Here is a 14,129-nt window from a genome sequence, read left to right as displayed (position 1 = left end):
AAAGAAGCAGGCTGATGTTAGTACAAAGTTCAAAATAAATTTATTATCCAAGTACATGTATGTCTCCATATAAACCCCGAGATTCATTTTCTTGTGGGCATACTCAATAAATCCAAAATGGAATAATAACTAAAACAGAATCAATGAAAGAACACACCAACTTGGTTTTTCAACCACAGTGCAGAAAGCAACAAACTGTGCAAATGGAAAATGAAGAAATAATTATAATAAATAAATTAGCAATAAATATTGAGAACATGAGATGAAGAGTCCTTGAAAGTGAGTCCATAGGTTGTGGGAGCATTTCAGTGATGTAGCAAGTGATGTTCAATGAATTTACCTCCTTTGGTTCTAGAGCCTGATGGTTGAGGGGTAGTAACTCTTCCTGAAGCTAGTATAATGGCAACAGTGAGAAGATCGCATGTCCTGGGAGGTGAGGGTCGCTGATAACGGATGCTGCTTTCCTGCGACAGCATTTCATGTGATGTGCTCAGTGGTTGGGAGGGCCTTATCCAAGATGGACTGGGCTGTATTCACTACTTTTTGTAGGATTTTCCATTCAAGGGCATTGGTATGTCCATGCCATGCTGTGATGCAGCCAGGCAATATACTCTCCACCGCACACCTATAGAAGTTTGTCAATGTTTTAGATGTCATGTCAAATTTCCACAAACCCCTAAGGAAGCAGAGCTGCTGCCATGCTCTCTTCATAATGGCACTTGCATGCTGAGCCAAGGACAGGTCCTCCAAAATAATAACACCGAGGAATTTAAAGTTGATAACCCCCTCCACCTCTGATCCTCTGATGAGGATTGGCCCATGGACCTCTGGTTACCTTCTTCTGAAGTCAATAACCAACTCCTTGGACTTGCTGACATTGAGTAAGGGGTTGTTGTTATGACACCATTCAGCCAGATTTACAAATTCTTTCCAGTGGAGTCATCAGCAAACTTAAATATGCCCGTGGAGTTGTGCTTAGTCACACAGTCATAAGCGTAAAGCAAGCAGAGAGCAGGGGATTAAGCACACAGCCTTGGGGTGCACCTGTGCTGATGGAGAGTGTGGGGGAGAAGTTGCTGCCAATCCAAACTGACTAGGGTCTGCAAGTGAGGAAATCAAGTATCCAACTGCTCAAGGAAGTATTGAGGCCAAGGCCTTGGAGCTTACTGAAAAAATAATTTTAATTATATTTTTGAAATGTTTCCAATGTCAACTTTCTTCTGGGAGAATGAAACTTCACACTTATAAAATTAAAACTTCATTTCCAGAGAAGTCATTTAGCAATAATTGATGCTTATTACATCAGTTTAAAAAATCCATTTAATCCTTCATGTGCCATCTAAAGTCATTTCAATCACTTTCAGATGGAATAAATGGACATATTCTCCAGTTTTATGACATTATAGTTGTTACAGTACCTGAATCTACTGCATTTGCTGCAAAAGTACAATTCCCTTCACAATAACATAAAGATTTCTGTTTTTTAATTGTAGCTGGGTCATTGGTAAACATTCTTTGTAATTCATCCTGAAATCATCCTAAGCAGTGGTAAATCACGCAGCGGCAGGATCCAGGTCTATAGTGTATCGAAGTGACAGGGCCCAGTTCCTAGAACAAGGAAGAACCCAATGTCTGGACAGTTTAAATGCCGGACCAGATTGAAGGGCCAGGGTGTCAGGACCGGAGGCAGGGGTCAGGCCAGTTCTGCTCAAGGCTGTGCAGCGTTTACTCGGCTCTGCGCTGAGCTGAGGCAGAGCCTGTGGCCTGCTCCAGCTGCTCCAGACTTTGTTTTCTACGGACTCACTTTCACACTGATTGCTACTTACTTACTTCTATTGTTTGCACGATGTGTTTGACGGTCTTCTTTTTTTACTGGTTCTCTTCGGGTTTTTCCATGGCTGCCTGTAAAGAGACAAATCTCAAGGTTGTATAATGTATACACACTTTGATAATAAATGTACTTTGAAGTTTGACCCAGCAATATTATCTCCAAATAATGATTTGATGCCTACATATGTTATTATTACTTTATAATTAATAATCTCATTCATTCTCACAGACTTCAACAAGGATGTGCAGATCATTTATTGGTGACTGAGCCCCTTCAGTGATGTTTTTTTAATTCACTCATGGGATACAGGTATTAATGGAGGTCTGGCCTTCAATATCCATCCTCCAGTTCCCCCTTAAGAAGAATTTGCGCAAGGATGACACGCAAATTTGTGATGCTTTCCATATTTTAATTTAAGGCAGAGGTTGATAGATTCTTGATTAGTCAGGGCATGGAGGTATACAGGAAGAAGGCAGGAGATTGGGGCTGAGAGGGGAAATGGATCAGCCATGGTGAAATGGCAGAGCAGACTTGATGGGTCAAATGGTCTAATTCTGCTCCTATAACTTATGGTTTTATGAGCTGGTGAGCTTACTTTTGAAAGCAACGCACTTCCGGTGATGAATGCACTCCAGGCTATACTGACAGCTGAGTTATAGGACTCAGGTTTAGAGATGGAAAAGTACATTTCCTAGTCAGTGAATAACTTGGAGAATAACCTGCAGATGGTAACATCATTATGTGCCATCCTTCTGGGCAATAAAGGCCATTTGTTTGGAAGGTTCTCTTGAAGAAGCTTTGACCAGTTGCTATAAGGAATTTTGTGGATGGCATAGACCAGTGGTGGATGGGTTGAGAGTTTAAACTGGAACATTGGGGTCAATCACGTGACCTTGAGTATTGTTGGATCTGTACTCAACTTGTGTTTTGCAGATGGTGAGAAGGCATGGCGGACATTACTCACTGGAGAGTACCTTATTGTTCTTGCAACCTTACTTATGTCACTTGTTGTAGAAAGTTACAAGTCTTTCATTTTAGTTCTGGAATTCAAGTTACTCAGGTTTGGAAAGAGTTAACCAAATCCAGCACAATAGAACTGATCCTGTGACCTGTGATTATATCCTCCGAGGTAACATGAGCCATACTGCAGTTGCCTTAGCAACAAGTCTAAGTGCGGTCACTGCAACAGCGGTGTGTTCACGCATTTAGCTGTTGAGACCAAAGCAGAGGAGAGATGCAGTGTGTATTTGGAGCATTAAAAAAGGCAGTTAGGTAAAAGCTAAAACGCAATTACAATGGGCCGGTTCCTTTGTGTTCTCCACAAAGAAGTGGATCAGGGAAGCAGCCTGTACTTCAGAAGAGAGACAACCTAATCTTAATTATGGTTTAAAATTAAAATGAGTGATTGTGGCACTTGAATATTTTAGCAGTGATTCAAAAAATTCTATGTTTGGAAAGTTAACGAAGTCTTATTATTAAGCTGCCTAAGCTTAATAAGTTAATGTGTCATCTAAATTGTCCTTGATTTATTATTCCATAGCCAAAATTTAAAATGCCATATTATTTTACTGAAGTCTGTGCAATAACAGCAGCCCAGTAAACTCATTGCCCATTTTAATCACGAGCAGAGCTTAAGACATAGATTATCTATTAACACCTGCAATATATCACCATTTGCTCACTTTGGCTCAACCATTTTCTGTTGTTCAGGCCATTCCCCCATTTTCTATTTTCTATTTTCTATAAATTAGAGGTCACTCACAATTAATTTCACCACATGCTTTCTGTCCTACATTGCTTGTACAGAAATATCCATATTTCAAGATGATCATCCCTCACTCCAAGCCCTCTTCCTTAAGTGCATTACTTAATCTTAAACTGAGCTTCAGTGGAGCAGGAGGAGGAGGCTGAGGTCGGAGAGATCCGAGTAGGATTGGACACAGAACCAAAGTGATACATGACCAAACTCTTTAGACCCACAAACAAGAGAAAATCTGCAGATGCTGAAAATCCAAGGCATCGCACACAAAAATGCTGGAGGAACTCAGCAGGTCAGGCAGCAGCTATGGAAAGAAATAAACAGTCAATGTTTTAAGATGATAAGATGTAAGAGCAGAATTAGGCCATTTGGTTGATCCATTTTTCCTCTCAGCCCCAATCTCCTGCCTTCTCCCTGTATCACTTCATCAAAAATCTATCAACCTCTGCCTTAAATATACATAAAGACTTGGCCGCCACAGCTACATGTAGCAATGAATTTCACAGATTCACCACTCTCTGGCTGAAGAAATTCCTCCTCATGTCCATTCTAAAAGAAAGCCCCTCTGTTCTGAGGCTGTCCTCTGGTCTTAGACTCTCCCAACAAAGAAAACATCTGCTCTATGTCCACACAAATCAGGCTTTTCACCTTTGGATAGGTTTTAATCAGGTCATTCCTCATTTTTCTGATAAATTAAGGCCCAGAGCCATCAAGCGCTCTTCACATGACAAGCCATTCAATCCTGGGACAACTTTTGTGAAACTCCTTTGAACCCTCTCCAATTTCAGCACATCCTTTCTGAGATAAGGGACCCAAATCTGTTCACAATCCTCCAAGTGAGGCCTCACCAGTGCTTCATAAAGTCCCAACATTACATCCTTGCTTTATATTCTAGTCCTCTTGAAATGAATGTTAAGATTGCATTTGTCTTCCTCACCACAGACACAACCTGCAAATTGACCTTTAGGGAATCATGCACAAGGACTCCCAAATCTGTTTACATCTCAGATTTTTATACTTCCTCCCCACTTAGAAAATAGTCAACAATTCAATTCTTCTACCAAAGTGCATGACCATACACTTCCCAACACCGTATTCCATCTGCTACTTCTGTGCCCATTCTCCTAAGCTGTCTAAGTCCTTCTGTAGCCTCTCTACCTCCTCAAAACTTTCTGCCCCTCCACCTACCTTCATATCGTCTGCAAATTTTGCAACAAAGCCATCAATTCCATTATCCAAATCATTGATATATAACATAAAGAGAATTGGTCCCAACACAGACCCCTGGAACACCAACCAGAAAAGTTTCCCTTTACCGCCACTCTTTGTCTCCTGCCAATCAGCCACTACTTTATCCATGCTGGAATCTTTCCAGTAATACCATGGGCTCATAGCTTGTTGAGCAGTCTCCAAGCACCCCGAAACATCAACTGTCCTTTTCTTCCAGGCTTGCGGAGTTCCTCCAGTATTTTGTGTATGTTGTTCGGATTTCCAGCATCTGCAGATTTTTACTTGTTAGGCATGATACCATCCAGTTCTGGGTCAAGAACCTTCATCAGGATTCTGTAGTTCTGTGCCAACTATCACTCAGATCTCTTTGACCTGAGCTTCCTCCTCCTCCTCCTCCTCTTAGAGTCTGAATTGAATTTAAAAGGTTCCATACAGCCTTATGGATTTATCACCAAATTCAAGAATTTCAGAAAATAATTGTAATGCCATTGTTAAGATTTTTACTGCTATGTTGTAGGTATTTCATTTTAGCAGTTCTGTAAGAGCAGTTTGTACCGCTTTCAGCTTGTTTGGGTTTGAGCTGAGATAAGAGGCTTTGTTGTACAACTTAGGATTGTGGTGTCAGCCAATCAGGATGGTAGAATTGGGAGAAGTTTGTAGAGAATGCTGGGTGGAGAAGTCTTTGTTGGCGGGAGCTGGGAGAAGACAGGAGGGAAGATGGCTGGGGATGCCGTCCCTGTTGCACAAGGTGCTTTGTGCAGATGCATGGCTTTGAGAAGGAAGGACCAATACTGACATGGGAGAGCCCCTTTATTCAAGATGAATTTCGAGCAAATTTCAAAAGGTGGAGTATGCTTTTACGCAGACTACGGGTCCAGCGCATGATTTACAGACAATTTCGAGGTCTGAGCTCCACCATGCACATGTGACTGTCTAAGTACAATGAGCCCTTATTGCTTTTTTCTTTCCTTTAATAACTGTTTGCTTAAGTTAACATTCTTAAATATACTTCTTTATAATTGTATGCAGTGTACAACCTGTTATTTCTTGCCAACGGGTGATTGCTGGGGGCAGTGAATCACACAGCATTCACACAAACTGGAGTTTGGGTGGGCAAGACATCCCAACTTCACGGATTTGGTGGGACCAAAGTCATGTGCACCCTAGATGTATGAAGCCTGAGAAAGGTGGGTTTCTCGCCACAGAGTCCAGTGACTCTGAGGGGCTAACAAGCCACATTTCCAGAGACACCCAGTAAAAGGGGGTTTCATAATTTTGCCGCTTCCACTTACTTCCTATCAAACACATCTTTCCTGTCTTCATTTGCCCCATTCTTTCACCCTGCACAAATTGTCATTTTCCCTCTCCTCCATTCTGTCCTATCGCAAAGGTTACCTTTTCCTCTTTGCTCCACGTTCTCCTTTAAACCCTCTTAACATTTTCCACTCCTGATGAAAAGCCATAGAGATGAAGCATTAATGCTGTTTTTCTCTCCACAGAAATCACCTGATCTGCTGTTTTCCTGGCATTAGCTTCAAGCACCTAGAGTCTTTTGCCTTTGTATTATTCATTATTTGCCTGAGAATTCAAAAGGTTTGTCCCTGAAGTTTCTAGTAAGTTGCAAGAGCTGCCAAGACCTCCTTTTCTTTGAGAGATATCTCTGAATTGAGTAAGTAAGATAGCTTCCTATTGCAAGTATAGCTATTAGTTCTAATGCTCTTGGGTTGTTGGTGTATACAGGTGTTATACCTGAGCTCCTATGGGAGCAGCTGTTTGGTTGCATACTTGCTCACTGCGGATTGCAAGACTTAGATTGATAGATAGATAAATAGATAGATAGATAGATAGATAGGCATATCTTATTGATCCTGAAGGAAATTGGGTTTCGTTACAGTTGCACCAACCAAGAATAGAGTATAAATATAGCAATATAAAACCATAAATAATTAAATAATAATATGTAAATTATGCCAGATGGAAATACGTCCAGGACCAGCCTATTGGCTCAGGGTGTCTGACCCTCCAAGGGAGGAGTTGTAAAGTTTGGTGGCCACAGGCAGGAATGACTTCCTATGACACTCTGTGTTGCATCTCAGTGGAATGAGTCTCTGGCTGAATGTACTCCTGTGCCCAACCAGTACATTATGTAGTGGGTGGGAGACATTGTCCAAGATGACATGCAACTTGGACAACATCCTCTTTTCAGACACCATTGTCAGAGAGTCCAGTTCCATCCCCACAACATCACTGGCCTTACGAATAAGTTTGTTAATTCTGTTGGTGTCTGCTACTCTCAGCCTGCTGCCCCAGCACACAACAGCAAACACGATCGCACTGGCCACCACAGACTCGTAGAACATCCTCAGCATCGTCCGGCAGATGTTAAAGGGCCTCAGTCTCCTCAGGAAGTAGAGACAGCTCTGACCCTTCTTGTAGACAGCCTCAGTGTTCTTTGACCAGTCCAGTTTATTGTCAATTCGTATCCCCAGGTATTTGTAATCCTCCACCATGTCCACCCTGACCCCCTGGATGGAAACAGGGGTCACTGGTATCTTAGCTCTCCTCAGGTCTACCACCAGCTCCTTGGTCTTTTTCACATTAAGGTGCAGATAATTCTGCTCACACCATGTGACAAAGTTTGCCACCATAGCCCTGTACTCAACCTCATCTCCCTTATAGTTCATCCCCTTCCCTTTTCAATACAGATCTCCGTCTGGGGGAAATGGATACCTGACTGCACATAGTATTTCTGGAAAAGGTTGGGATGATGTGCGAATGGCAGTGGTTAATGCATTGCAACTCCCCATAGCTGTAAAACAAGTCCACAGTGGCAGATGTTTCATGGAGATGTGCTCAGTTGTTGGGAGGGTTTTGCCTGTGAGGTACAGGGCCGAATTCACTATATTTTGTACGACTTTCTGCTCAAAGGCATTGGTGTTCCCATACCAGGCTGTAGTGCAGCCAGTCAGCACACTTTTCACCACACATCTTCATCTTCATGATAAAAGAAGAGTCAAATACAAGATAAGAAGTAATGTCAACAGTGATCAAGTTGGTTGCATTCTTTCCTGTGAGACAAAATGTTCTATCTTTAGGGTCCATTCAGACACTTGAACAGAAAAATCTAAGCTGACGTTTCAGTTCTTTCCTGAGGGAACATTGTATGCTTAACAGTGCTATTAACAGATTAAAAACTAAAGAGAGATCCCGCTTGGTTTCACAGGTACTAGTAAAAGATTTATCACTTTAATGAAGAGCAGGGCAATCCTAGCCAATATCTGCCACCACCAAGGTCTTGACACTCGGTCAGCATGCTGGTTACTGAGTACTGTACCTATTTACTTGTGCTGTATGCATTTTGAATTAAGTCTTATTAACTTACTTATGGTAATAATTTGGTTTACGTTCTATGTGGATTATATGTTTTGTGGGTGCATTGTGATCCGGCAGAACGTTGTTTCATTTTGATGTATATATGTAAGTCAAAAGAAAATAAACTTAGACTTGAACTTGATGCCCTGGTCAATATTCACTAAAGCTAATTTCAAAAAAAAAATTACATTTTGTCTGAGCTTGTTGTGCACAAATTGGCTTGCAGTCTCATTACTGAAAAGGTTACTGCTTGATAGAACTATGAAGTACTTTGTTACGAAAGGTTCTGCAGCGCTAGAAGAACAAAAAATCCTGGTCAAGTAGTATCTTTGAAGGAAAAGGGATGGCTAACATTTTGGACCAAGGCAGAATGGTGCAGAGTCTTGACACATGAGGGCCAGTAGTCCATTCATTCATCTAATTATTTATTGAGACACAGTGTGGAATCGGCCCTTCCAGCCCTTCGAGCCGCGCCACTCTGCAGTCCCCCGAGTTTAATCCTAGCCTAATCACAAGGCAATTCGCAATGACCAATTAACCTGCCATTAACCTACCGATCTTTATACGGTGGGAGGACACCGGAGAATCCAAAGGAACTGCACGCGGTCACACAGAGAATATGCAATCTCCTTCAGGCAGCAGTGGGAATCCAACCCAGGTCATTGATACAGTACTGTAAAGCGATGTGCTAACCACTGTACTACCATGCCATGCCAAATCATGCAGCTGCTGGTAGCATAGATTACATTTGAAGACCGTATGAAGGCTGGTTCCTGTTTGTAACTAATAGCTACTCTATCTTGCCAATCTCCTTAACAGTGCTTATAGATGGCTCCAACGCTAGGTGATGATTTTCTGTACTGTGGTTTCACAAGGTGTGCCACCATTTATGACACTGAGGAGCCCTCCAAAGCATTGTTGAGGCTGCATAGAAAGAATGGTGAACTTTCATAAGACCATGAGACATAGGAGCAGAATTAGGCTATCTGGCCCATCCAGTCTGCTCCGCCATTCAGTCATGGCTGATCTTTTTTTCTATCTCCTCCTCAACCCCAGTTCCCGGTCTTCTCCTCGTAACCTTTGATGCCATGTCCAAACAAGAACCTATGAATTTCTGCCTTAAGTTCACCCAACGATCTGACCTCCACAGCTGCATGTGACAACAAATTCCACAAATTCACTACCCTCTGGCTAAAGAAATTTCTCCGCATCTCTGTTTTGAAAGGGTGCCCCTCTATCCCGAGGCTGTGCCCTCTTGTCCTAGACTCTCCCACCACGGGAAACATTCATTCCACATCTACTCTGTCTAGGCCTTTCAACATTCAAAAGGTTTCAATGAGATCCCCCCTCATCCTTCTGAATTCCAGCAAGTACAGACAGAGCCATCAGACATTCCTCATATGATAACCCTTTCATTCCTGGAATCATCCTTGTGAACCTCCTATGGACTCTCTCCAATGCCAGCACATCTTTTCTAGGATGAGGGGCCCAAAACTGTTCACAATACTCAAGGTGAGGCCTCAGCAGTGCCTTATAAAATCTCTGCATCGTATCCTTGCTCTTGTATTCTAGACCTCTTGAAAAGAATGTTAACATGACATTTGCCTTCCTCAGCACTGACTCAACCTGCAAGTTAACCTTCAGGGTGTTCCACACAAGGATTCCCAAATCCCTTTGCGCCTCAAATTCCTGGATATTCTCCCTGTTTCGAGAATAGTCCGCACATTTATTTCTACTAACAACATTGTATTTCATTTGCCACTTTCTTGCTCTTTCTCCTAATCTAAGTCCTTCTACATCCTACCTGTTTCCTCAACACTACCTGCCCCTCCACCAATCTTCATATCATCTGCAAACTTGGCAACAAAGCCATCTATTCCATCATATAAATCATTTATATACAGGATAAAAAGAAGTGGTTCCAACACTGACCCCTTCAGAACACCACTAGTCACTGGCAGCCAACCAGAAAAGGATCCTTTTATTCCCACTCGCTGCCTCCTACAATCAGCCAACGCTCTAACCATGTTAATAATTTTCCTGTAATACCATGGACTCTTAACTTGGTAAGCAGCTTCATGTGTGGTACCTTGTCAAAGGCCTTCTGAAAGTCCAAAAATACAACATCCACTGCATCCCCTTTATCTATCCTACTTGCAATCTCTTCAAAGAATTCCAAGTTCGTCAGGCAGGATTTTCCCTGAAGGAAACCATGCTGACTTTGTACTATCATGTCCTGTGTCACCCAAGTACTCCATCACCTCATCCCTAACAATTGACTCTAACGTCTTCCCAAACACTGAGGTCAAGCTAACTGGTCTATAATTTGCTTTCTGCGGCCTTCCTCCTTTCTTAAAGAGTGGAGTAACATTTGCAATTTTCCAGTCCTCTGGCACCATGTCAGAGTCCAATGATTTTTGAAAGATCATTTCTAATGCCACCACAATCTCCAATGCTACCACCTTCAGAACCCTAAGGTGCAGTTCATCTGGTCAGGGTGACTTATGTACCTTTAGTTCTTTCAGCTTTTTGAGCACTTTCTCTCTTGCAATAGAGACTGTAACCACTTCTCTTCCTTCACACACTACAACATCAGACACATTGCTAGTGTCTCCCACAGTGAAGACTGATGCAAAATACGCATTTAATTCAGCAGCCATCTCCTTGTCCTCCTTTTTTATTTCTTCTGCCTCATTGTCACTGCCTGCCATTCTGAAAGGGACCCGTTAATCCCTACTCTTTGTTTCCTGTCTGCCAACCAATTTTCTATCCATGTCAGTACCCTACCCCCAATACCATGTGCTCCAAGTTTGCCCACTAATCTCCTATGTGGGACCTCATCAAAGGCTTTCTGAAAGTTCCAGGTACACTACATCCACTGGCTCTCCCTTGTCCATTTTCATAGTTACATCCTCAAAAAATTCCAGAAGATTAGTCAAGCATGATTTCCCCTTCGTATAGGAGGGAGCAGAAGATGGCAGCGTGACGCAGCGCGCACAGCCTTTCTGAGTGAATATCGATATCTGTAACTAGGGGTGCCATGCACAATCCACATTTGATGGAGACAGCCGTGAGAAGCACAGAGGAACATCTGGAGTAACTTCTGAAATGCCTGCTTCGCTGCCGCTGCTACTGTGCGATTGAGAATCTCCGGAGACGAAGGCCCCTACTCCTCGGCTTTGCGTATCACCTGTTGCCGGGGCCGGGGTGAAATGCTCAGCAGGAGGTGGTGCTCAGTGCTCGGTGTCGAATAGGTGGTTGGAGGCTTGGAGTTTTTCGGACGGACTCGGAGTCGGACTGTGGTCTGATGCTGCCAGGATGCTGCATCGGCAAGTTGGCAGTGCTGGGAGTTTACCGTCTGCATGAGATGGTGGGACTTTCGAGTGACTCTGAGACTTTTACTGTGCCATGATCTGTTCTTATCAAATTACGGTATTGCTTTTGCACTGTAATTATGTGTTTTTTGTTAGTTTTTAAGTCGATTTGTCATGTGTTTTCATGATATCATTCTGGAAAAACATTTTTATCATTTCTTAATGCATGCATTACTAAATGACAGTAAAAGGAGACTGTGTGTCCTCATAATCATAATAATGATAAATCCATGCTGACTCGGACCGATCCTGTTACTGCTATCCAAATGTCCTGCTATTTCATCTTTTATAATTGACTCCAGCATTTTCCCCACCACTGATGTCAGGCTAACTGGTCTATAATTTCCCATTTTCTCTCTCCCTCCTTTCTTAAAAAGTGGGATAACATTAGCTACCCTCCAATCCACAGGAACTGATCCTGAATCTATAGAACTTTGGAAAATGATTACCAATGTGTCCACGATTTCTAGAGCCACCTCCTTAAGTAACCTGGGATGCAGACCATCAGGCCCTGGGGATTTATCAGCCTTCAGTCCAATCAGTCCATCCAATACCATCTTCTGCCGAATGTGAATTTCCTTTGGTTCCTCCAGTACCCTAGGTTCTCTGGCCACTATTACATCTGGGAGATTGTTTGTGTCTTCTCTAGTGAAGACAGATCCAAAGTACCTGTTCAACTCGTCTGCCATTTCTTTGTTCCCCATAATAAATTCACCTGTTTCTGTCTTCAAGGGCCCAACTTTGGTCTTAAATAATTTTTTCCTCTTCACATACCTAAAGAAGCTTTTACTATCCTCCTTTATATTCTTGGCTAGCTAACCTTCATATCTGATCTTTTCCCCCCGTATTGCCTTTTTAGTTATCTTCTGTTGCTCTTTAAAAGAGCAACACTGGCACGGGGCATGGGTAGCAATCCAGAAATTACTATGCGGGAGGTCCTGCTTCTCAGCTTTCTACCTAACTCTCTAAATTCTCTTTTCAGGACCTCATTGCTTTTCCTTCCTATGTCGTTGGTACCAATATGTACCAAGACATCTGGCTGCTCCCCCTCCCTCTCCAAGATGTTGTGGACGCAATCTGAGACATCCCTGACCCTGGCACCTGGGAGGCACATACCATCCTGGTGACCCATTCACATCCACAGAATCTCCAGTCTGTTCCCCTCACTATCGAGTCCCCTATCACTATCACTCCCTCCTTCTCTCTCTTTCCCTTCTGCACCAAGGACCCATGCTCAGTGCCTGTAACCCAGTCGCCGTGGCATTCTCCTGAGAGATCATTCCCACAGAAGTATCCAAAGCGGTATACTTGTTTTTGAGGGGAATGGCCACGGGGTGCTCTGATCTAACTGCCTATTTCCATTTCTCCTGACAGTCACCCAGCTACTCACCTCCTGCAACTTCAGTGTGACTACCTCCCTGTAACTCTCATCAATGATCTCCTCACTCTCCCCTACAAGCCAAAGGTCATCCAGTTGCTGCTCCAGATCCCCAACACGGTCTTCAAGGAGCTGCGGCCAGATGCACTTCACGCAGATGTAGCTCCCCAGGAGACTCTGGGTCTCCCAGTTCTCCAACATCCGGCACAAAGAACACACCACAGCCATTTAAATGGTACAGTAAGAGAGAAGAAAACAACAAAAAGGAAACCTTAACAGACACTTTACACAGAGCCAACACCTCTTCTGAGCCAAAGCCTGTCACTTCTACGCTCACCACTGGCCTGCTCCTGTACAGTGGCCGCCCTGACAATGGCCACTCCGCTTATCCATTCTGTACCTTTATTTCATTCGTAGAGATCTGTTGACGCTGCTAATAGGTCACATGTAATGGACAAATACCCTCAGAGCTCCCTTTTTAAATAACCGCCACCGACCTGCAAGAAATCCCTCTTGGTAAAGCTCTGTTAACACCACTGACAGGCCACATAAAGTAGACAAATGCTCTCGAAGCTCCCTTTTTAAATATCTGCCACTGACCTGCGAGAATCCCTCTTGGTAAAGCTCTGTTATCGCCGCTGATAGGCCACATTCATCTGGCAGCAGATCAAATTAGGCTGCCAGGCTTGGAAAATATACAAGGTATATCCAATACATAATGCAGGTGAGAATGAGTTTGAATTTGTTATGCTTTAACCACGACCACAGGTAGAACATTCAAAAGCCTGAGGAAGATGCAGTGAGTTGGAAGAAAGCAGTGGTGAGATCAGTTTATAAAGAGCTGAGATGGATATGATAATCTACAGCGTTTTCCCGGTGTGTAGAAAGTCAATAGATGTACGTATTAGCATATTCTCAGGCTTCGTATCCACATGGTACAGAAAACATTCCAATTTAAAACAAGAACTGGGGGACATGTAAAAAACTGACTGCTGAAAAGCAAACAACAGCATCAGTAATTTGGCAGATATGTCAGAAATACTGGGTTATTCTTTGTGCACTCAAAGTTATGGTGGATTTTGAAAAAGTAAATAATGTGGATTGGTTTCCAGCACAGGAGCAAGTTGGTAAACAAAGGATACAGTTTTGGGATTACTGGCAAAAGACTAAGGAAGGAAATGAGAA

Source organism: Mobula hypostoma, chromosome 10 (assembly GCF_963921235.1).
Source record: "Mobula hypostoma chromosome 10, sMobHyp1.1, whole genome shotgun sequence".
NCBI classification, from domain to species: Eukaryota; Metazoa; Chordata; class Chondrichthyes; order Myliobatiformes; family Myliobatidae; genus Mobula; species Mobula hypostoma.
Note: the sequence above shows the minus strand (reverse complement) of the source record.